The sequence below is a fragment of the Lolium rigidum genome, chromosome 3 (genome assembly GCF_022539505.1).
Source record: "Lolium rigidum isolate FL_2022 chromosome 3, APGP_CSIRO_Lrig_0.1, whole genome shotgun sequence".
Taxonomy (NCBI): domain Eukaryota; kingdom Viridiplantae; phylum Streptophyta; class Magnoliopsida; order Poales; family Poaceae; genus Lolium; species Lolium rigidum.
This window is the reverse complement of record NC_061510.1, coordinates 329183159-329207809: the sequence shown is the minus strand read 5'-3', so window position 1 is coordinate 329207809 and position 24651 is coordinate 329183159.

The window sequence follows — 24651 nt, the reverse complement described above, 5'->3', positions numbered from 1 at the left end:
CGGGCGACCCACCTAAGTTTTCTCGTTGATAATTTCGATACTTGGCAATTTGAGTTCCGCTCTCATGTTTGTAGTGCCTCCAATGAACTATGGAGAATCATCTTGGAGGGCTTCAAGCCATACAACCCCGACAAGTTGACTAGAAGAGAAGCAATTGATAGTCAACTCAACAACACCGCCCTACACATGATTCAAACTAGTGTGGGGACACAGGAATTGCATCGTGTCCGGAACTACACCACCGCCAAGGAAGCTTGGGACGGCTTGGCCGCTAGTTGCATTGGAAGTGAGAGCACAAGGAGGAACAAGTATAATGCTCTTAAGAATAAAGCCGAATGGTTCATGAGGCTACCGGATGAAGATCATGAAGTCATGTATGGAAGACTCCTCACGGTTGCCGATGCCTTCCGGCTTATTGGTGCCACCCACATCAATGACTCTTGGATCAAGGAGAAGTATATTGAATGCATGATGCCATTTGCACCCATTGATGTCAAGACTCTTGTGGGAAGGGAATGCTATTCCTCTCTCACCTCTCAACAAGTCGTGCACGAGATGCAAGCTCTCAAGGTGCTTGAGGAAACCTCTCATGATTCTCGCAATCGTGCTCTTGGGATGGCAAAAGGTTCCAACCTTGCCTTGGTGGTCAACTCCGGTGAAGAAGTGATTCCTCAAGAATCTTATAGGGCATCTTGGAGTATGTCCTATCCGGAAGATTTGCAATGCCACTACCATGATCACATGGCCTTCCATGCAAAATCCTTTTGGGTTGATCCCTCCAAGGCCAAGGAAGACAACATCAAGAGGAACAACAAAAGTGGGTTCACTAGCTTTGGTCCAAAGACAAGATCATGCTAGTGATGACAAGCGCCACTTCATTGCCGAATGCCCCTATGAGAATAGAGAGCTTCATAATGGGAGGCTCATTCCCAAGGACAAGAGCAAAGACTCAAAGGGCAAATATTCAAAAGCCCCCAACAAGAAGTTCTACAACAACAAGACCAAGAAGGGCAAGAGGACCTCAAGAGTTGTGCTAGTAACAAGGGAAGAATATTCATCCGATGAAGTTGAAAGTTCTAGTGGTGATGAAGATGAAGAAAGCTCAAAGGAATTGGCCGCCATCGTCACCACCAACATACCCTCTTCATCTCTCTTTGAATCTCCCAATGAGAACCCTCATATCAAGAATGCACATTGCTTCATGGCAAGGTCCTCCTTGGACACACCTATTGTGCTATCAACTCAAGAAGAGTATACCTCCGGAGATGATGATGTTGATGATGAAGAAGATGCAACCTCTAATGGATTGGTCGCTCTTGCCTCCCTCTCCACTAACTCTTCATCACCAAGTGAATTCCCCAATGAGGTCACTCTTGTGGAGGAAGAAAGTTGTCTCATGGCTAAATCCTCCGAGCTATCATCTCCTAGCCCCTCTATGCCTAACATATCTAGTGATCTAGGGGTTGATGAGGCTAGTCTAAAAGTGAAACAAGAAATGCTAGATTTTGATGATTTCATTCTCAACCTACAAGGTAACACTAAAAAGCATGTTTCAAACCTCATGATTCGTTTAGCTCAACAAAGTGATATGCTTGAGAAAAAGGGTCAAATAGAGAGAGAAGACTCTCTCGAAACCCATGCTCTTAAAAATGCTCTTGAGGAAAGTCAAGAAACTATAGCTTCTCTTGAGGAGAGGCTAGAAACTCTTGAAGAGCCTCAAGATAAAATTAACAAGCTCACTAAAGCTAGAGATCTTGCTAGGGCTAAGTCTAAAGTGCTTAAAAAGGATAAGGCCCAATTTGAGAGTTGATCATGAGAAACTTGTGAAGGATCTAGATGAACTAGACAAAGCTCACAAAGCTTTGAAGAGTGAATTCACTCTCCTATCCAAATCCTATGAGCAACTTCAAATTAGGCTTGCTTTATATGATGTGCCTAGTTCCTCTACTCCTCTATGTGATCATGCAAATATTGTTGAGGAAAATGCTAGGTTGAAGGATGAACTTGCTAAGGCCTCCTCTCCCCAAAGTAAACTTTCTTTGGATGATCTTTTGAGTAAGCAAAGATCAAACAATGGGAAGGAGGGCCTTGGTTTTAATGCCAAGGCAAAGAAGGCAAACAAGCAAAAGGCCAAGCCCGCACAAGAGAAGAAGAAAGACGTCACTAATGGTGAAGCCTCCAAGGGCAAAACCATGAATGATGATGATGCGGGAATTGCTAACCCTCACTATGTTTTATTTAAAGATTATTATGGTGATGTTTATGCGAAATATGTTGGCCCATATGATGGTTATGTTGCTTGGTCTATTTGGGTCCCAAAGACCCTTGTTGCTAACAAAAGAGGACCCATTGCGAAATGGGTACCTAAATCCAAGAATTGATCTCATGTAGAACTATGCCGCCGGAGGTTCAAAATGGGTACTTGATAGTGGATGTACAAGTCATATGACCGGCGGCAAGAACCTCGTCAAGGAGTTGAGGCCTAACATAAATGATATCACCGTCTCCTTTGGCGATAATTCTACATCCGAGGTATTGGGTTTTGGCAAGGTTGTGGTTGCACACAACATTACTCTTGTGGATGTCATGCTTGTCAAAACCCTTGGTTACAATTTGCTTTCCGTTTCCGCCCTTGGCAAGATGGGTTTCGCCGTCTTTATTGATAATGATATTGTGGTCCTCTTGTGGAGCAAGACTCTAAAAGTCGCTTTCGTTGGGTATCGCGAACACAACTTGTATGTGGTGGACTTTTCGGGGACCACCACGACAAGTGCGATGTGCCTATTCGGAAAGGGGGACGTGGGTTGGTTGTGGAATCGCCGCCTAGCCCATGTCAACATGAGAACTTTGCAAAGTCTTCACAAGGGGAACCATATTGTGGGACTAATGGAAAATGTGTCGTTTGCCAAAGATCGTGTTTGTAGGGCTTGTGTTGAAGGCAAAATGCATGACTCTCCGCATCCAAGCAAGACTATCATCTCTTCCAAGAGGATCTTGGAGCTCCTTCATGTGGATCTCTTTGGTCCCGTTACTCATGCAAGTCTTGGTGCGAAGAAACATTGCTTGGTGATTGTTGATGATTACTCTAGATACACTTGGGTCTACTTTCTCAAGACGAAAGATGAGACTCAACAAATATTCATTGACTTTGCTACCGAGGTGCAACGCCAACACAACCTCCTCATTATGGCAATAAGGAGTGACAACGGCTCCGAGTTCAAGAACTACACACTCAATGATTTTCTTAGTGATGAGGGGATTCGTCATCAATATTCCGCTGCTTACACCCCTCAACAAAATGGTGTTGCGGAGAGGAAGAACCGGACTCTTATGGATATGGCAAGGTCTATGATGGTGGAGTATAAATCCCGCTATAACTTTTGGGCCGAAGCCATCTCCACCGCTTGTCACTCCTCCAACCGGCTCTATCTCCGCAAGGGCTTGAACAAGACTCCATATGAAATACTCACCGGAACAAGCCTAATATCTCATACTTCAAGGTGTTCGGGTGTAAGTTTTTCTACAAAATCAAAGGAGTTCGTTTATCTAAATTCGCTCCTAAAGCTTTGGAGGGTATATTTGTTGGTTACGGTGTCGAGTCTCACACTTATAGAATCTTTGATATAGCCTCCGGGATTATCATTGAATCTTGTAGTGTGAGGTTCGAAGAAAATGATGGCTCCCAAGTGGGGCAAGTTGATGTTTGTGCAGGTGATGAAATACCTCAAGATGCCATAGTAAGAATGGGTGTGGGATTTTTCCGCCCCATTGAGGGACACGGTGTGGCGTCTCGGGAAGAACTTTGCTCTACCACGGTGGAGCCCTCATCTTCTCAACATCAACAAACCTTACCTAGTGAAGCAAATGATGCACCAACCCAAGAACAAGAACAAGACCCTCCCTCTTATGTGCAAGATCAAGGACAAGATCAAGGTCAAGATCAACCAATCATTCATAATGGCTCCAATGAGGATCCAATCAACTCTTGCCCTTCTCCGAACATTGTTCAAGATCAAGCACATGAGATTGAGCAACCCCAAGCAATTGTGGAAGCTCAAGTTCAAGGTCAAGACGGGGACCCAAATGATCAAGTTGATCAAGTGACACCTCCAAGGCCTAGAAAGACCAAGGAGGAGATCGAGGCCCGTCGTCTAGCAAGAAGAGAAAGGAACCTCGAACTTCGTGGACACACTCATGACAAGGTTCTTGGTGATGTAAGGGCAAAGGTCTCCACAAGAAGGCAATTGGCGAACTTTAGCCATCATCATGCTTATATCTCCTTAGTGGAACCCAAGAAAGTATTTGAAGCCCTTGAAGATTCGGATTGGTTGGAAGCTATGCATGAAGAACTCAATAACTTCAAGCGCAACAAAGTGTGGACTTTAGTAAAGAAGCCAAAGGAGTGCCGCAATGTTATAGGCACTAAATGGATTTTCAAGAACAAGCAAGATGAGTTTGGAAATGTTGTGAGGAACAAGGCAAGATTGGTGGCTCAAGGGTTCTCTCAAGTTGAGGGTATTGACTTTGGAGAAACCTATGCTCCCGTGGCTCACCTTGAGTCCATCCAGTATCCTTCTTGCTTATGCTTCGCATCATAACTTTAAGTTACAACAAATGGATGTGAAAAGTGCTTTTCTTAATGGTCCTTTGCATGAAGAGGTTTATGTTAAGCAACCCCGGGGTTCGAGGATCTCAACTTTCCTAACCATGTCTACAAGCTTGATAAAGCACTTTATGGTCTCAAACAAGCTCCTAGAGCTTGGTACGAGCACCTTAAGGAATTGTTGGTAGACCGTGGGTTTGATGTTGGGCTAATCGACCCCACTCTTTTTACTAAGAGGGTCAATGGGGAGATTTTCGTTTGCCAATTATATGTTGATGATATTATATTTGGGTCTACTAACAAAGCTTTCAATGATGAATTCTCAAAGCTTATGACCGATAGGTTTGAGATGTCTATGATGGGAGAGATGAAGTTCTTCCTTGGTTTTGAGATCAAGCAATTGAGGGAAGGAACCTTCATCAACCAAGCAAAATATCTCCAAGACATGCTCAAGAGGTTCAAGATGACCGAGATGAAGGGTGTGGCCACTCCTATGGTTACCAAAGGTCATCTTGCACTAGATCCCAATGGTAAAGAGGTGGATCAAAAGGTATATCGCTCCATGATTGGATCCTTGCTTTACCTTTGTGCATCTAGACCGGACATAGTGTTGAGTGTTGGTGTGTGTGCAAGGTATCAAGCTTCTCCTAAGGAGAGCCACATGATAGCTCTCAAGAGAATCTTTCGATATTTGGTTGATACCCCAAGATATGGTATTTGGTACCCCAAAGGCTCAAGTTTTATTCTCAATGGTTATACCGATGCGGATTGGGCGGGTGACAAGGATGATAGGAAATCAACTTCAGGGGCTTGCCAATTCCTTGGTAGGTCCTTGGTGTGTTGGTCTTCTAAGAAGCAAAATTGTATATCTCTCTCCACCGCCGAAGCCGAATATGTTGCCGCCGCAAGTGGATGCACTCAATTGTTATGGATGAGGCAAACTTTAAAGGAATACGGTGTCATTTGTGACAAAGTGCCTCTATTATGTGACAATGAAAGTGCCATCAAGATTGCCTATAATCCGGTGCAACATTCAAGAACGAAGCACATTGAGATCCGGAATCATTTCATTAGGGATCATGTTGCCCGGGGTGATATTGAGCTTATCTATGTTCCTACCAAAGATCAACTTGCCGATATATTCACGAAGCCTCTTGATGAAGCAAGGTTCTCTTATTTGAGGAATGAGCTAAATATCATTGATTCAAGGAGTATAGCTTGACCATCTTGCAAACACACCTTTGTCTCAAAACTTTATTTGGTTTAGATGTGGGGATGGAAATAGGGGGAGTGCGGTCTAAATTATTGAGCTATCCCTCCCCCCATAATGCCAACATTAAGAAATCATTCTCTTTATATCATATGTTGATATGTGAGCTTCAATGATGAGTAGTGGCTTGGACCCAAGATATATCTTCGCGGTGCCATGCCACAACACTCATATATGGTGGCCTAGGCCACCACACTCTTCTTTGTGAAGAGTTGGAGTTATTTGGATCTTATCGCCTCTTATTTGACAACTCCATGTTCTTATGGGAAATCACTCTAGTTTGGCCTTATTTGCTCACATCTTGCAAACTTGAGTGACCATGTACCATTAACAGTTTGTATCTTCTAAAACCTAAGCCTACTCTCTCCTATAAGCCATTTCCATCTTGCTCATTTGTCATGTTTGGTAAAAAACTTGGAGTTTGAGGTGTTTCGTTCGGATGATCTAGGTTGCTCCATCTTATTGGTAAATTTGCACCTTATATGTGACGTGATACATTATTGCATCACATATGGGTCATGCAAATAACCAACGAAAGATGGGCCGGATTCCCGGTGATTCCGGAATTTTCCGGAACCCGGATAATCCGGCCCGAGGAGACACCGGATAATCCGGCCGGGCCGGATTATCCGCCCTAAGCTAGGGCCGGATTATCCGGCCCGGCGCGATCTTGAAAGGGTTGAGGACGAGGCCGCGGGGGCAAACAGCTCACACCACCCCCACGCGCCTCTCTCTCCTCTTTCTCCTCTCAAGTTCGCCGGACCTCCTCCTCCTCGCCGGAGACGCTCCGTCCGCCCCTCTCGGAGTTCTTGGGTGGATCGGGTGCATCTCCTCCCTAGCTACCTTCTCCTCCAAGCGGTTTCCACAATGGATGTGGGTATGATTCACAATCTCTAACCCTAGATGTTGTGTTTTATATGTGCTATTTTCTTGGTGGAATTGGTGTCTAGTTGTTCCAAATCATTTGTAGTGTACTCCTCTTGCATGCTATGAGGCCGATCTAGTCTTAGACAAGCTTTTGATTGGAAAACTGCAAATCTCGCAGGGCCGGATTATCCGCCCCCGAGCAGGCCGGATTATCCGGCCAGGCCGGATTATCCGCCCCGGGGGACACCGGATTATCCGGCCCGGAGCTTCATCGCCGCTTGCAGTTTTTGCTTCAATCTATCATGTCTAGATTTGTACCGACTTATAGCATGTTTCTCGAGTATATTACTGTATCTTACATGACTTATGAGCATTACCTTTCCTTTGCTACCCGCCTTTGCTTCTCACAGGTGGTGCATCTCGGGTTGGTCGGAGACGCTCAAGGCATGATCGATCTAGTGACGAGTTTGCACCCAATGCACCTCGCAAGTCCGTCACTTCAAGGCGGAAGAACAAGGAAGTGAGGGAGAACTACAAGGCCATGGACCCGGTCTCTTATTCCGCTATCCGCATGAAGAACTGGTATGAAGATGTCCCAAGGGATGAAGAGATAGAGGGCGGGAGATACCGGTGCATTGAGCGAGGAATTCATCTACAAGGACATCTATGAGCCCATGAAGAATCCGAGACCCATGCAAGCTATCGATGTGGACATTCTCGGCTGAAAACAATCACTTTGAAGATGCAATCTGGGTAGGCTGGAAGGATGGGCTTGCTTGATATCATGAAGATTCAATGTGACTATAGCCCAGATTTGGTGAAGCAATTCTTTGCCACTTTGGCAATCAAGAAAGATGAGGAACGCACTATGGAATGGATGACTGGCTCCACTCACCTTGCAGTGCCACTCTGCGCCAATTTGCTTGGTTTTCTTGGAGTTCCTGTTGATGGGGGTCGTCGCCTTCATGGACCACAACGGACGGATAAGAATGCTCTTGTGCATCTCTATACCTCGGCGGGAAAAATTGGTCTTGCTAAGGGGCTGCTTCCCATATACGATCGGCTGCTTCGGTTCTTTCGGGCAACCATTTGCCCAAGTGGTGGTAACAATGATGCTCTCCGGGAGTCCTTGTGAACCTTATGCACCTCAGCCTATAAGTGTGCTCGTGATGTGTCTGAGGAATGGAACTACACTCTTGATGTCATGGACTTTATCTTCCATGAGATCCATGATGCCATGGTCTCCCGGACCACCATACCCTATGCTCCCTACATTCAGCTTCTCATCAACAACTCTGTGGCTGTGGTTGGTGAAGACTTGAGTGGGTATCCTTTGGTGAAGCACCATGTCAAGAAGGCCTACAGGCTTAAGCCGGTCTCTTCACTGTACTGCCTCTCGACACTTTCATGGGGGATGCTCGTTCTAGTGGTTTTGCTCCTGCTCGTCATCGTGATGTCCCGGCTATGAGGAAGCAAGTGACCCGGCTTAGTTGGTTTCAGCGTCACATCTTTTGCATGAACATTGAGATCCATAAGGAGAACTATGCGGCTAGCCGAGAGCGTTCGAGATTAAGCATACTCGGGCGGTTATTCTTCACAAGCTCGGTGGTGATCAAGGACCTCCGCCTCGGCCTCCAGCTCACCAGGGTTACAGTGGATGGCACTCGCACAGGTTCCATGGAGTGATCTTGATGATTGCCTTCAAAGGTCCAACACCTCTCGCCGCTCTCCGGATGCACCTGACACTGATGAGGAAGAAGAGGAAGCGGCATACGAGTCCGATAATGATGATGCCTCCGAGTGATTCCCATGGGACGTGTAGCATCGCGCTTGCCCCCCTTTTTGGCGTCTCGATGTCAAAGGGGGAGAAGTGTTCTATTAGGATTCTCGGGGATTTGCATGGTTTGGGCACAAGCATATGCGTTTATCATTCTTATATTGCTTGTGTTCCTTCTTCTTTGAACTATTTGGTTTGTTTGTGTGCCGTTCAAAACTATGTGCTATGTGGTGTGAGACATTGTCATGGTTTTCGGATTTCTATTTGTTGAGATCAAGGATATTATATTATGTGTGATGCTTTATCTCCGTATTATATATCTACACATGGGTATGATTTCTTACATCCTATCTCAACTTCATTTTTGACGATGTCTATGTGTTAGAGCTCATGTTGGTTGCCTCTTGTGTTGAGGCACCTCCCTCCTATGTGTTGTGTATTTGTATTCAAATGCAAATTACTTATATGCACACATGTAGGGGGAGTGATTCTCTTGCAAATCCGTATATTGTCATCAAACACCAAAAAAGGGGGAGATTGAAATAACATCTCTCACATTATGTTTTGTATGTTTGATGTCAATATATGTGATACACTAATGTTTGGTTAAGTGGTACAGGGATTACATAGAGATTTATTCATGTGTGTTGGATTTGATCGTCTGTCAAAAGTTATCTGAAAAAGTTGGCCAGGCCGGATAATCCGGGCCGGATATTGTTGAAATATCCGGCCCCCTGTTTTTGGCTAAGTCTCTGAGGAAAAGCAGCGCGAAGATAGGGCCGGATTTTTGCCCGGATATTGTCCCGGTATTGTACCAGGGCCGGAATATCCGGGCCGGATATTTTGGAAATATCCGGCCCCCTCGATTTTGGCTAAGGACTGGAAGAAAATCAAGTCTGGCATGGGGCCGGACATTTGGCCGGATAATGTCACAGTTTTGTCTCGAAGGCCGGATTATCCGGGGGGGGCGGATTATCCGGCCCTTACTTAGGCCGGATTATCCGGCCCCCCGGAAGCTGCAACGGCTCATTTTGAGGGGAGGTATAAATACCCCCCTTCTTCTACCTTGGTTGCTTGCTCAATCATTATACAAGAAATCTGTCAAGCCACCTCCATTAGAGCCACCTCAAGAAACACAAGATTTGCAAGATCTCCTTCCTCCCCCAACCAAAGCTCTTGATCTTTGGAGATTCGAAGGAGAAGACACCGATCTACATCCTCACCGAAGCGTTCTTCATTTCCCTCTCTTGTTGGAGGGATCTCATGCTAGTGTTCCTATTTGGTTCCCGAGTTGATTTGTTGTTGATGTGTTGTTGTTGATTGTTGTATTGTTACAGCATTTGGGAGCCTCCAATTTGGTTGTGGATGTGTGCCCCAAGAACTTTGTAAAGGCCCGGTTTCCGCCTCGAGGAAATCCCTTAGTGGAAGTGGGCTAGGCCTTCGTGGCGTTGCTCACGGGAGATCCGAGTGAATCCTTCGTGGTTGTTGGTTTGGCTTGCGTAGCAACCACACTCCTCCAAACGTAGACGTACCTTCTTGCAAAGGAAGGGAACTACGGGAATCATCTCCGTGTCATCGCGTGCTCCACTCTCGGTTACCTCTATCCCACTCTATCTCCTATTGCGTAGTATACCTTGCTTAGTTGATATCCTTGTCATATAGGTAAATTCACTTAGTTGCATATCTAGAGAATTTACCTTTTGTGTCAAGCCTAAATTGAAAAAGAACTAAAAATTGGTTAGCACCTATTCACCCCCCCCTCTAGGTGCGGCATACGATCCTTTCACACTCTCAGGCATCAATTTGCACGACTGCGAGCGCATCGATGTGACAAGAGCAACATATAGGGACAAACATGGCGATGCCGATCCGTGTGATCGGCCCCAAAGATCTATGGAGGAACATTGCAAAACCTTCATTGAGCGATTCAATCAACATGGAGGCCGATTCCAGCAATCGGCCAAAATTATCCTCACCATACGTTCTGCCTGTGTTCAACGTCGATCTAATGGGCAGCGGTTTTACGTCGGCTGATGCGCTGGAAGAAGTCAACATTTGTCCTAACGGAGCCGACGTTCAAATACAGTGCCTTGGATCACCACAGAGCCGATATCCGCACTTACCTGGCAGATTCGGCTCGGGGGGCACCTAATCAGATGAACATGTGCGATACATGTGCAGTGAAATATTGGGGGCCGATAGAAAAATCGGCCAGTAAAAAAAAATTCTCACGATGTACAGCCGATGCACGGACATCGACTTTAGAGCTAAGAAACAAAGCCGATGCACAGCCATCGACTCTAGTACAAATTACACAGGATCTACCAGCTGCGTGTTCCAGACACGGATTTCGGCCAAGTCGGGTTTCACTGCAGTTTCGAGGCCTTCTGCTTCCTGGAGGGAGTGAACAATGAGAGCTTCCTCAGCGGCAATGAGCCGATTTTGGTGCCAGAACCTTCTCTTCGAGGACTTCCAACCCTTTGCGCAAGGTCGCCGGTTCAGCAGTATCGTCGAAGCGTCAGTTTTGGCATGCAAGGCAGCCTTTTGCTCATTAAGCCGTTGTTGTTTCGTCTACAATATCGGCTTTCAACGGAAGAAAAGGTGATCGATGGTGGCAAGTTTGGCTGGCTCTGCGTGTTGGTTTTCCCAGATTCACTCAAGTTCGGGTCCATTTGTCTGAACTGTATGTCCTCATCGCCGTTCTCGCCTTGACTGAGGCTCGGGGCAGCTGATTTGGTAGACATTCTGTTTTTGGAAGCCGATTGGAGTGTCATCGGCTGACCCTGTATCATAAACTCCTTCGAAAGTGGTGAGTTGTTGCAGAAGAAGATCACCAGAGCTGCTGGAAGGAGCCTGAAAGGGAAGCCATCATCATCTACAGGGTCAGGGCCGTTTCTGTTGCTGCAAAAGATAGAGCAATGCGCTATGTTCGGACAGCCAGGAGCGGTTAAGGATCACCTTCAGGCCAGAGACCATAGCGTGGGCATTGGATGATGTTGCCCTTGGGTCCGCTGCAGTTGCGAACCTGCACGATTGACATCTGAGGTTCATATGGCCGTGGGTTGGATCTGTTCAAACGGTGATTTGGGGATCTGAGTTTTGCTTTTTCAGACAAGTCGCAGATTACCGTTTGGATAGATAATAGAGTTGGCTTTGCTCGCGTTTCGTGGCAAGGTCCGATGCGCTGCCATCGGCTCTTGATTTGCTAACTTATTTTTGCAATCGGCAAAATTGGTAAAAGGACAAAATCAGCTGAGAAATTTCTTCTTCATTAATAAGGGGGTTTTTTACAATGAAGAGCCGATTGCTCAAGAAAGGAGGAACAAAAGAAGAGCCGATTGCTCAGGAGCTACTAGTCCTACATTACTAATCCTCGCTGGCCTCGTCGTCGGTATCGTAGCTGCCGTCGGCGCTGCTTCCGGAGAGTTCCTCGTCGCTGCTGCCCCAGCCCTCGGCCGGAGCCTCCTCTTCCTCGTCATCATCATCGTCCTCGCTCGTCCGCCCAAGCGCGGAAGCGCTTCGCCGACGGATACCCGCCGGAGGAGGAGGAATCATCCTCCTCCTCTTCTTCTTCTTCCTCTACTTCTTCTTCTTCCTCCTCCTCGTCGGAGGAGGTGGGGTTCGCCCAGAGTGGAGGTCGTCTTCGCTCTCGCTCTTCAGCTCCCCTTCGATGAGGAACTCGAGGTCGTCCTCCCCATCGGTCGGAGGTAAGTCACCATCCGACCCGACGAGTGCTTCGGGTGGGCCATCTGGCACGCGGTCAAAGTTCCACTCCTGCTCGCTCGAGGAGGAAGATTGGAAAGAGAGGCCTGAGGAGATGGAGGAAGAGGAAGACATTGCTACAGGGAAAGAGGGTTTTTTGGGTGCCGATGGCCGGAACAGAGCAAGAGGATGAAGTGGTGAATCGTTCGGCACGGTTAAATAAAAGGAGGTATAGTGGAGATTTAATGCCATTGCGGTTTCCGAGGGAGTGATGTTAAAGCTATCAAATCTTGCAAAGAAGTTGAGGAGGCAAAACATCATGATGAAGGATACTGCGGCGGTTCTGTTCTGCCACGACATGACCCGTCGAAGAAAAAACAGAGTGATTTTGGAATTGTCATTTCCAAAACCAGGGGGGCATGTGTTATCACCAGAATTTGACCGGATCAGAGGTGGGCCGCGATTGGAGATGGGCTTGAAGAATATACATAGAAGAAATACAGGAATCGGCCTTGCATACAAAGTTTGGGCTAGTTTGCCCGTGTATCTGTAACATAGTAGGATACGTGTCGTTTAGATAGAGTTTGGCTCGTGCCCGGTTGGGATTATTCCCACGTTAGAAAGTCTACGGACTATAAATATGTATCTAGGGTTTATGAAATAAACAACAATCACGTTCACCACAAACCAATCTAGGCGCATCGCCAACTCCCTTGTCTCGAGGGTTTCTTCCGGGTAAGCATCATTGCGATCTAGGCAGTACAAGTTTATTCGCTGTTCATGCGTTGCTCGTGCTGAAGCCTTGTTGATGGCGAGCAACGTAGTTATCATAGATGTGTTAGGGTTAGCATTGTTTCATAGTATCATATGCTTTCGTCGTGCAACCCTTAGACATCTAGCCGCCCTTACGCCTATCTTAGGTGTAAGGGCGGCACCCCGCTGATCATTATTTAGTAGATCCGATCCGTCATGATTGCTCCTTGTTCTTCAAGGATTAGTTTAATATCTGCATAGTTAGGCCTTACAAACGGGTTGAAGGATCCAGTGGCGCGTAGGGTGTAGTTTGCTAGCTCTAGACAGGATGTTCCGGGGATCAACTCCGTGTTGGTTTTTAGGCCTTGTCTAGGGTCGGTTTACGATCGCCGTGCGTGGCCGCCAGGCTCAATCACGAGTAGGATGTTCCGATTATGCGGTGAAAACCCTAAATCGTAGTAGGTCGTTTTAGCTTTATTTTGATCAAGCAGGACCACCATATCTTCGTACACCTCGTACGGATCATGGGTGGATCGGCTCTTTGAGCCGATTCACAGGACAACCTGAGAGCCGATCGAGGCTCGTATTTAATGTTTACGTGTATGCATTGGCGGGCACAGACTTCTAACAATGGGTATTCAAAAATAAAAGAGAATGTACTACAAAACAGTGGCAAGTAGCATTCGATCTCATGACCATCAGGGGAGCATGCAACTGCTCCAACCAGCCAAGCCTCCACATCCTTGTGTCCACATAAGCATAGATTTCTACACAAAGTAAATTAGCGCTGATGGATATTTCACATAATTTGAAAATTTTGTCAAAATTTTGGGTATTCACCTGCATACCCATGAATATACATGTGCCCGCCCATGCGTGTATGCCATGCAGGAAAACTAAGCGAGGCAAATCCAACACCTTCCTGACCAGGTATAGGTCAGGTGGCACGCCCTTGCACCAGCATCGGACGTGCGTGCCGAGTCTTTGCGGGCCGTCGCTCGGAGGGACCAGGGCCAGCCGCAGTCCTGGGAGCCTCCTGGCTCTACCGTGTTGCCCGTCGCTGCTCGCCGGTGGGTTTCTGACCGCAACAACCATATGAGTTGGGGATATTGTTGAATGTTGATCCATCAACAACCTCAATCTAGAGACACCCTTTGTGTTAAATAGAGGGCCAACACAGGAGGAGTTCCTGTTCGAAAAAAAGAAACATAGGCGGCCTCCCAATACAACCCAAACTATCATGGGAAACATCAAATGCATTAGCATCCTGCATACACATTCGCAACACCTGCTGAATTAGTAGTTTGCAGCTGGAAATAATTAATTTTAGGCTTACACAAATGTTGTTTCATTGGAAGTAATTAAATTATTACTACGAATAAACCTTCTCAAACCTAACATGTCATATAGTCCCTTGTCGATTGGGTTATCTCGTATTTGCGCAGAAGACCTATGTGGTTGTGTATGTTCTTGTACTTTTGTCTTTACTATACTTGCATGTTTGTTGCTCATGAGGAGTGACATAGGCTAGTGCCATGCACATATTACTAGTTTATGTTACTACCTCCATACTGGAAAGTAAATAAAGATAGTATCATGCAAAGTCTTATTTATTAGAGTTTATACCTATTTTATCTTGAAAAGTATGATGTTATACTAACATAATTAATAGTTAGTTAGTTGCCACAAGCATCTCTCCTTATTTAATTACATGACATGTCATTCGTAGGACATGCCGTTTTGGCTCATATGTGCAAATACACCTATTATGAATAATGCATTTTAAATTTATTTTAAAATGTAAAAAAATTCTGGAAAAAATTCCAGGTGTACATCTTGATATGCTATGTTAAAGGACAAAACAAAATCTCGTAAAAAGGCTATTTTGCAGGGCCGAAAATTATCCTTTTTACACAAGTCAGAAAAATGTCACTTTTTCGCGAAATTTTGTGTGAGGACATACAATGTCTGGATGTACACCTAGAAATTTTTTCTAGATTTTTTTGACATTTCAAATATATTTTTTAAACAATGGGTGCATCTACACCTATGAGACAAAAGTGATATCCAGTCATTCATTATCATCTAAGTTACTTTCGCCATGAGTAGCATAGATTGAACCGTGTTTCGTAAGGAGTTGATTGGTTGCCTGCGCGGCTCTACCCTGAAAAGATCGAGTCAAGTTAGCTAAAGCGTACCTGCATTTGGTTGGTTGTCTGTGACATCTACCAAATGTCGTCCTTTCTCTGAATGATTGGCCATCTGTTTGTGTTACAAAAATTGAACTGAAAGAGCTTTTGTAATAAATCCAGTGCCTCTTAGCACTGAGTTTTGTCCTAGGGGTCAATCAGAGAAAAAAAACATCCCTATTGCTCTTCTTGTCACTCTCCACCACACAGTATACTCTTTCAGGACCAGGACGACAGAACAGCCGACGCGTTCCCGCATTATAAAAGAGAAAGCAGCAGAGAAAAATAAGTTACCCCTATTAGATTAATGGGAAGCAATCCAACTGAAATTTCTTGGAGAATATACCACTAACAAATGAACTGAGTTGAAACAAGAAACTCCGCACACATCCGAAAAGTTCAAACTAATGGCGCGAACGGTGTTCACACTAGCAAAGTAGGACTCCACTGCTGCTTAATTACGTCGGTCACCAACGATAAAGACAAACAAGGCCCACGTTAGTAAAATATGTGGCTGATCGCAAAGGAGAGCAAATCGTCCAGCTTCATCGATGAATTTTGGGTTTATCACCTCGTGTCACTATCCGTCTGCAACAATAATCGTCGGTTCGATCGAGTACAATCCATTCCCTGGTGCTGTTATTTTCACAGCTTTTAAGAAGCTCCAGAGAGGGTACTGTGCGGTTAGAGGTCGAAATCACGATGATTTGGGATGATCTGTTCTTTTCAGTACGTCCTCATGTCGCCCCTTTCTCGTAGTTTGTTGCATTAGTCAACAGTGAGAAAAAAAGCTGCTCGGTTAATCTAGTACTAGCACTCCCTTTGTTTCCTTACACTCTTCTCGATTTATTTGAAGTTAAAACTTACCGAGTTTAACCAAGTATATCGTAGAAAGTCAATATTGGTGATATGAAACTAATATTATTAGAATTTTCATAAAGTTTATTTTAAATTATATGCTTTTGTACTATTATAAGTGTAACTACAAAAGAGGGAATATGTTCTAAAACATCTTTCTTTCTCCTTTTTCCGTGTAGAGCTGCAAATATTTTTTTTGACACAAATATTGGGCAGAGCACTAGCTTGTCCTTTAAAGCAACCGGATATAATCTATTTCACACCTTTTCCGTGAGGTGTGACTTTTGATGCCCGTTCTAGGTTTATGTGGGAATCCATCTTTCACGAATTCATATTATTAGATGTAATGTTAAAATAATATGTTTACAAATCATCAAAGTAGATTTATTGAGTTTGAATTTATGCATACCAATTATTTGTTCGTGGAAAAAAAAAGTGTGTCAAACAATAAATTTGACATTTTTTGTGGGCACATGGATAAATAGGCATATTATATTTGTATAAGTTCGCATTTTTATGTTAGTATACCAGATTAAGTTTTAGAAAATCTTAGATGTCAATTTATTGAAGCAACTGCAAATACTACATATGTCCATAAAATGATATCCCTTGTTTGTCTAGTGTATATATATACATTCGAATTTAGACAAATCTTAGACATCCTTTTATGGACGGAGTATAATGCAAGGCCTCACTTCCATTATTTAATTATAATATATTTTAGCATGCAAGCTGTCCATATCACTAACTCTTTTAGCCATCTAATTTTCCAACATCCACTAACATTCATTAACTGCAGTCTATCTCTACATGTAAAACTATCCACATCATCCACTATTTTAGCTACCTAAGAGCAAGTACAATAGAGTCCAAGTCAGCTGACTATAAAAAATCAAATAATATATTTTAGATGATTTGGAGGAGAGATAAGGGGGGAGAGAAGGGAGGTGAGCTCTTATGCAATAGCCAGCTCTTGCACGTGCTCCTAGACACTTTGTGAGAGTGAAAGGTGGGTCATATGTTAGTAAAGTACTTCATTCTTATAGCCAACTATTGTACATGTTAGCTATATGGTGACTACAAATGACATGACATCTTGTTATAGCCAGCAGTTGGCTATATTATTGGAATTGCTCTAATTGGTCAGGTCATTCTTTATTAGCATTCGATTTATGAGATTGATGACCCACAAGTATATAGGGGGTGTATCGTAGTATCTTTGATAAGTAAGAATGTCGATCCCAACAAGGAGCAGAAGGTGTTGACAAGCAGTTTCGATGAAGGATTCGCTGTAAATGCTCACAGACAAGTATTCAGGGGGTTTTGATATAGCAGATGAAATAAGTACAAGTAAGTAAAGTGCGAGAGAAATAATTGCAGCGAGTGGCCCAATCCTTTTTAGCACAAAGGACAAACCGGTTTGTTTACTTATAATGACCAAACGTTCTTGAGGACACACGGGAATTTAGTCTAGTGCTTTCGCTTCATATAGCTCATTAATCTTCATTGTTTTGATAAGTGTTGTGTGGGTGAACCTATGCTAATGTACCGCCCTTCCTAGGACTAATACATACTTGTGATTATACCCCTTGCAAGCATCCGCAACTACAAGAAAGTAATTAAGATAAATCTAACCACAGACCTTAAACTCGAGATCCTCGCTATCCCTCCTGCACCGATATACCAACGGGGGTTTAGGTTTTTGTCACTCCGGCAACCCCGCAATTGGTAAACGAATACAAGATGCAATCCCCTAGGCCCATAAATGGTGAAGTGTCGTGTAGTCGACGTTCACACGACACCACTAGAAGAATAACACCACAACTTAAATATCATAACATTGAATACTAATCAACATAATTCACTACTAACATTTAGACTTCACCCATGTCCTCAAGAACTAAACGAACTACTCACGAGACATCATATGGAACATGATCAGAGGTGATATGGTGATGAATAACAATCTGAACATAAACCTTGGTTCAATAGTTTCACTCAATAGCATCAATAACAAGTAGAAATCAACACCGGGAGAGTTTCCCTATCAAACAAACAAGATCAAACCCAAATTGTTACAGCGGTGACGAGGTGCAGCGGTGGAGATGGCGGTGATGATGATGATGATGATGGAGATGATGATGGAGATGATGTCCAGCTCGATGACGGTGACGATGGCGTCGATTTCCCCCTCCGGGAGGGAATTTCCCCGGCAGATTTCAGCCTGCCGGAGAGCTCTTTTCTCTCTGGTGTTCTCCGCCCCGCGAGGCGGCTGTGACTCTTCACGACTATCCTCTGGGGCTTAGGTTTTCGGGACGAAGACATACGCGAAGAAAAGGAGGCGAGAGGGGGCTGTGGGCCCCCTCCTCACAGGGCGGCGCGGCCAGGCCTTGGGCCGCGTCGGCCTATGAGGTGGGCCCACCTCGGGTCCCCTCGGCTCCCACTTCTGGCTCCCTTCGTCATCTGGAAAAATAGGGTTTTTCATATAATTTCCGTCAACTGTTGATTTTCCGAATATTGCATTCTGACGGTGCTTTTTCCAGCAGAATCCTGGCTCCGGTGCGCGATCCCCAAATAATCATGAAACATGCAAAATAGATGAAATAACATAAGTATCATCTCCAAATATGAAATATATCAATGAATAACAGCAAATTATGATATAAAATAGTGATGCAAAATGGACGTATCAACCCCCCCCCCCAAGCTTAGACTTCGCTTGTCCCCAAGCGAAACTGAGCTCAGTAAACAAGACCACATGTTTATGGAGTGAAGAGTCGATAAATAAAATACGTACAAGAAGCATCATATTCATTCACACAAGACATTCTAGTAAACAACTTCCTCATATAATTCAGCTTGAAATAAGTAGAAGGTAATCACAAATAAAGGTGCATAAGGAATCATAATTGGTGATGGCAAACTTTGTTCTTGGTCAGAGAACAGTTAACAGATTATACTCATCTATTGAGCAGCGCTCTCACATTAAAGCTTACGGTAAACTTGCATACTCAATCATAGTAATCTCCTCATAATCATTGATAACTTTCAAAGCTATATTCATTGAGATAAAACTTGTACTAAACAAGGAAGAATAAAAGACATGATGAAATAAATCACAATATAAATGGTCTGATCACAACAACTCAAATGCTTGCTTGAGATGGAGGGAAATAGGTTTACTGACTCAACATAAAGTAAAAGACAGGCCCTTCGCAGAGGGAAGCAGGGATTAAATCATGTGCTAGAGCTTTTTAAGTTTTGAAATCATATAGAGAGCATAAAAGTAAAGTTTTGAGAGGTGTTTGTTGTTGTCAACGAATGGTAGCGGGTACTCTAACCCCCTTGCCAAACAGTACCTCCAAAGAGCGGCTCCCATGAAGGACGTTATCTCTACCAGCAAGGTAGATCATCCCTCTTCTCTTTTGTTTACACATGTATTTTACTTTATTTAAGGATGACACTCCCCCAACCTTTGCTTACACAAGCCATGGCTAACCGAATCCTCGGGTGCCTTCCAACAATCTCATACCATGGAGGAGTGTCTATTGCAAAATTAAGTTGCTTACCGATGAATCAGGGCAAAACATGTGAAGAGAATTATTAATGAAAGTTGATTAATTGGGGCTGGGAACCCCGTTGCCGACTCTTTTTGCAAAATTATAGGATAAGTGGATGAAGCCACTAGTCCGTTAGTGGAAGCTGCCCAACAAGATTGAAAGATAAAACACCACATACTTCCTCATGAGCTATAAAACATTGACACAAATAAGAGGTAATAGTTTTTGAATTATTTAAAGGTAGCACATGAAGTATTTACTTGGAATGGCAGGGAAATACCACATAGTAGGTAGTTATGGTGGACACTGATGGCATAGGTTTGGTTTAAGGGTTTGGATGCACGAGAAGTATTCCCTCTCGGTACGAGTCTTTGGCTAGCAAGGTTAATTAGCAAGCATAAGAGTTGAGGGAAACAAACAAATATACATGTGATAGACATAATCATGCATCTTACTTGTAAGCACAAACAATTTTAACTTCAGAATACTAAGCTAGGAACTAACAAGAAAGATAATAACATATCTACATGTATTTCCTCTTTTCTACTTAAAACTCAAAGTGTTGTTGCTATTGACCAATGCTAAGTTTGCCAAAACCAAATAGATTTACTCAATGCTCCCAAAGTGATACCAATACTAACAACAAGATCAATCATATAATAGAGATTGCAAACTAAAATAAGATGTGCAATGTAAATGATAAGACTTCTCATAAATACTTCATAACGATAACTCACACCAAGGGATACATAGATAACCAACTAAAGAGAGATACTTCCATACCGCAACACATCTTATATGATAACTTCCCTACTCATGATATGACACTACTTGAAAGTAAAAAGGTAAAAGATAGTGATGATGTGATAACGCGGCACTCCCCCAAGCTTGGAACAAACCAAGGGGATGCCAATACCGATGATGAATTACTCCTCCAGCGGTGGTGAATTCTTCCCATCATTAGACTTCCAAGGAAGAGGCTCTCCATCAACAAACGACATCTTGGTCTCAGGGATCCTGAAACTAGCAGCATAGCTTATGTGTTTAAACCTGTTTTCATACTCACAGTTTTGATTCTGAACATCATGGAGCTGAGCTTGGAGTTTGTTGGTGGTGTCGTGAAGTGAGAGGATGTCGCTCCACAGCTTTGCAGTCTCCTTCTCGTGTTCATCAATGAGTTCAGACACGATCTTGTGGAAGATGTCCACTTCACGCTCAGCCATCTTCTTGTAGTTAAAGACCTCTTGTTCTAGCTTCTCCATCCTGTCTTCCAAGCTTCCTTCTCCCTTAGGACCCCGGACATCTTCAATTTGCAACTCCCCATTGACGAGCAACAATTCCTTGGGGTGCATCTTCAACTCGCTCAAGTACGGGTTGACGACTTCTTCAAGGAAGCTATCCTTCGGAGTTCCCGACGAAGACATGGTGGCTCTAGATCCGACGTCGATCCTGGCAGAAACAGCTCGAAACAAAACACGTCGAGAAAACGATATGCGGACCTCCAGGGGTCCGGGGGATTATATAGCAAAAAAATTCACGACAAACGGAAAGTACCAGATCGAACCAAAGTCGGAAAGGGGCGACGAGGCGGCCTCCTCACAGGGCGGCGCGGCCAGGCTGGGGCCCGCGCCGGCCTGTGGGGGCAGGCCCTCGTGCGTCTCCTCCACTCCGTTTCGATCTCGTAATTTTTCATATTTTCCAAAAGTTGCAAAAACATTGTTCGGAAAGTTAAACGCGGACTTTTTCTTACCGGAACTGTTACCTATTCAAAGTCGAACTCTGCAGGACTGTCAACTTGGCCTTTGATGAAAGCTTCCGGAGTTACCACTTGAATAACATCAACATCTTCATTATAAGAATCACCCGAGATATAATGCTTGAGTCTTTATCCATTCACCACTTGTGTGGCATTACCTTGCGAGAGCTAATTTTAATTGCTCCCGATCGATACACCTCATCAATGACATATGGTCCTTCCCATTTTGAGAGTAATTTCCCTGCAAAAAATCTGAGACGAGACCGATACAATAGGACTTTATCTCCAACATTAAATTCTCTTTTGATAATTCTTCTATCATGCCATTTCTTAACTTTCTCTTTAAAGGGTTTAGCATTTTCATATGCTTCACTCCTCCATTCATCTAGAGAACTCAATTGTAGCAATCTTTTCTTACCGGCAAGTTTAGGATCTTTATTTAGTTCTCTCACAGCCCAATAAGCTTTGTGCTCTAGTTCTAAAGGTAAATGACAAGCTTTTCCATAAACCATTTTATACGGTGACATACCCATGGGATTTTTATAAGCAGTTCTATAAGCCCATAGTGCTTCTTTCAATTTAATAGCCCAGTTCTTTCTAGATTTATTAACAGTCTTTTGCAAGATAGATTTAATCTCTCTATTTGATAATTCTACTTGCCCACTAGTTTGAGGATGATAAGCGTAAGCAATTCTATGATTAATACCATATTTAGCAAGAGTTTTTCTAAAACCACCATGAATAAAATGAGAACCTCCATCAGTCATAATATATCTAGGAACTCCAAATCTAGGAAAAATAATATCTAGAAGCATTCTTAATGAGGTCTCACCATCAGCACTTTTTGTAGGTATGGCTTCCACCCATTTAGTAACATAATCAACAGCGACAAGTATATGAGTGTTACCTTCTGAAGAAGAGAAAGGACCCATGAAGTCAAATCCCCAACAATCGAATGGTTCAATAACAAGAGTATAATTCATAGGCATTTCATTGCGTCTGGAGATATTGCCAACCCTTTGACATTCATCACAAGATAAAATAAACTTCCTTGCATCTTTGAAGAGAGTTGGCCAATAAAAGCCTGATTGTAGAACCTTTTGCGCGGTCCTATCTCCGGCGTGATGTCCTCCATAAACACTACCATGACATTTACTCAATATCTCCTGTTGTTCATATTCGGGAACACATCTTCGCAGAATACCATCCACTCCTTCTTTATATAAGTGTGGGTCATCCCAAAAATAATGCCTCAAGTCATAAAAGAATTTCCTCCTTTGCTGAGCTGAAAAGGTTGGAGGCAAGTACTTGGATACAATAAAGTTAGCATAATCAGCGTACCAAGGACTATCTCGCGAGCTCACCTTTATTACAGCCAATTGTTCATTTGGAAAACTATCATTAACAGGAACAAGATCATAAGCAATATTTTCCAATCTAGACAAATTATTAGCAACAGGATTATCAGCACATTTCCTATCTATAATATGTAGATCAAATTCTTGCAAAAGAAGCACCCATCTAATAAGCCTTGGCTTAGCATCTTTCTTTGTCATAAGGTATCTAACGAATGAAGCCTGGTGATCACGGGGGTACGTGAGCACCCCTTCTCTGCCCGACACGTGTCTAACGACGTTAGTATCTAATCAGTGGTCTCACGTCACGCACGAGCTAACTCAGAACACCTTTCCCTTCTCGCCCGAATCGAGCTTATTCTTTTGACTGTATCCACACCCTGTCTCCCCATCCATCACTTTCTCAACCATTTTACATGGCCGCTGAAAGGATCGTATGCCGCACCTAGAGGGGGGGTGAATAGGTGCTAACCAATTTTTAGTTCTTTTTCAATTTAGGCTTGACACAAAAGGTAAATTCTCTAGATATGCAACTAAGTGAATTTACCTATATGACAAGGATATCAACTAAGCAAGGTATAGCTACGCAATAGGAGATAGAGTGGGATAGAGGTAACCGAGAGTGGAGCACGCGATGACACGGATATGATTCCCGTAGTTCCCTTCCTTTGCAAGAAGGTACGTCTACGTTTGGAGGAGTGTGGTTGCTACGCAAGCCAAACCAACAGCCACGAAGGCTTCACTCGGATCTCCCGTGAGCAACGCCACGAAGGCCTAGCCCACTTCCACTAAGGGATTTCCTCGAGGCGGAAACCGGGCCTTTACAAAGTTCTTGGGGCACACATCCACAACCAAATTGGAGGCTCCCAAATCCGTAACAATACAACAATCAACAACAACACATCAACAACAAATCAACTAGGGAACCAAATAGGAACACTAGCATAAGATCCCTCAAACAAGAGAGGGGAAATGAAGAACGCTTCGGTGAGGATGTAGATCGGTGTCTTCTCCTTCGAATCTCCAAAGATCAAGAGCTTTGGTTGGGGGAGGAAGGAGATCTTGCAAATCTTGTGTTCTTGAGGTGGCTCTAATGGTGGTGAAGCTTGGCAGATTTTTCTTGCAATGATTGAGCAACTTGTCCCTTTGGAGAAGAAAGCTATTTATATGGGTGGAGCTTTCAGATCTGACCGTTGGGGACGAAATTCACTTACACCGGAAGTTCTGCCAGGATGGCCGGAAGTTCGGCCCACCGGAAGTACCGACCGTTTGGGCCGGAAGTTCCGCTTCTGATAAAATTCCTGCAAAGCACAAAAAGGGGCGGAACTTGGGCGGAACTTCCGGTGACCGGAAGTTCCGGCCAAGTTCCGGAATTGCCCGAAAACCTTACTGGACTATACTGAGCCACAAAACCGCATTTCCGGAACTTGCCCGGAAGTTGGGCGGAAGTTCCGCCGACCGGAACTTCCGGCCAACTTCACCGGAACTTCCGGTCAGGAAGAAAAGAGCTGTGGCCAAACTGCGCTGGGGAGCTTCTGCTGAAAACGCCAGGGCGGAACTTCCGCCTGCTGGGGCCGGAACTTCCGCCAGACACATAAAAACTGCAGAACTTCAGAACAGCTAAAGCAATTCACCGATCCAACATAATTTTTGATAGCTTGTACATGTCTACATCAACACACATAAAAATATACATAGTGTTGACGTCAAACACACAAAACCCAAAAGGGCGGGAAATGTTCTTTCAATCTCCCCTTTTTGGTGTTTGATGACAACACAAGTATTTGCAAGGAATGGATAATGTAAACAACAATGTGAGAGATATAGAGGAGCTCCCCCTAGATATGAGCAATGGTACATAAGAAGCTCCCCCTATATCTTGCATCCGTCTTCCAAGGGTTAGCAATACAACATAGTGATAAGCATATGGATAATAAGATCATGCACACATAGATAACCAA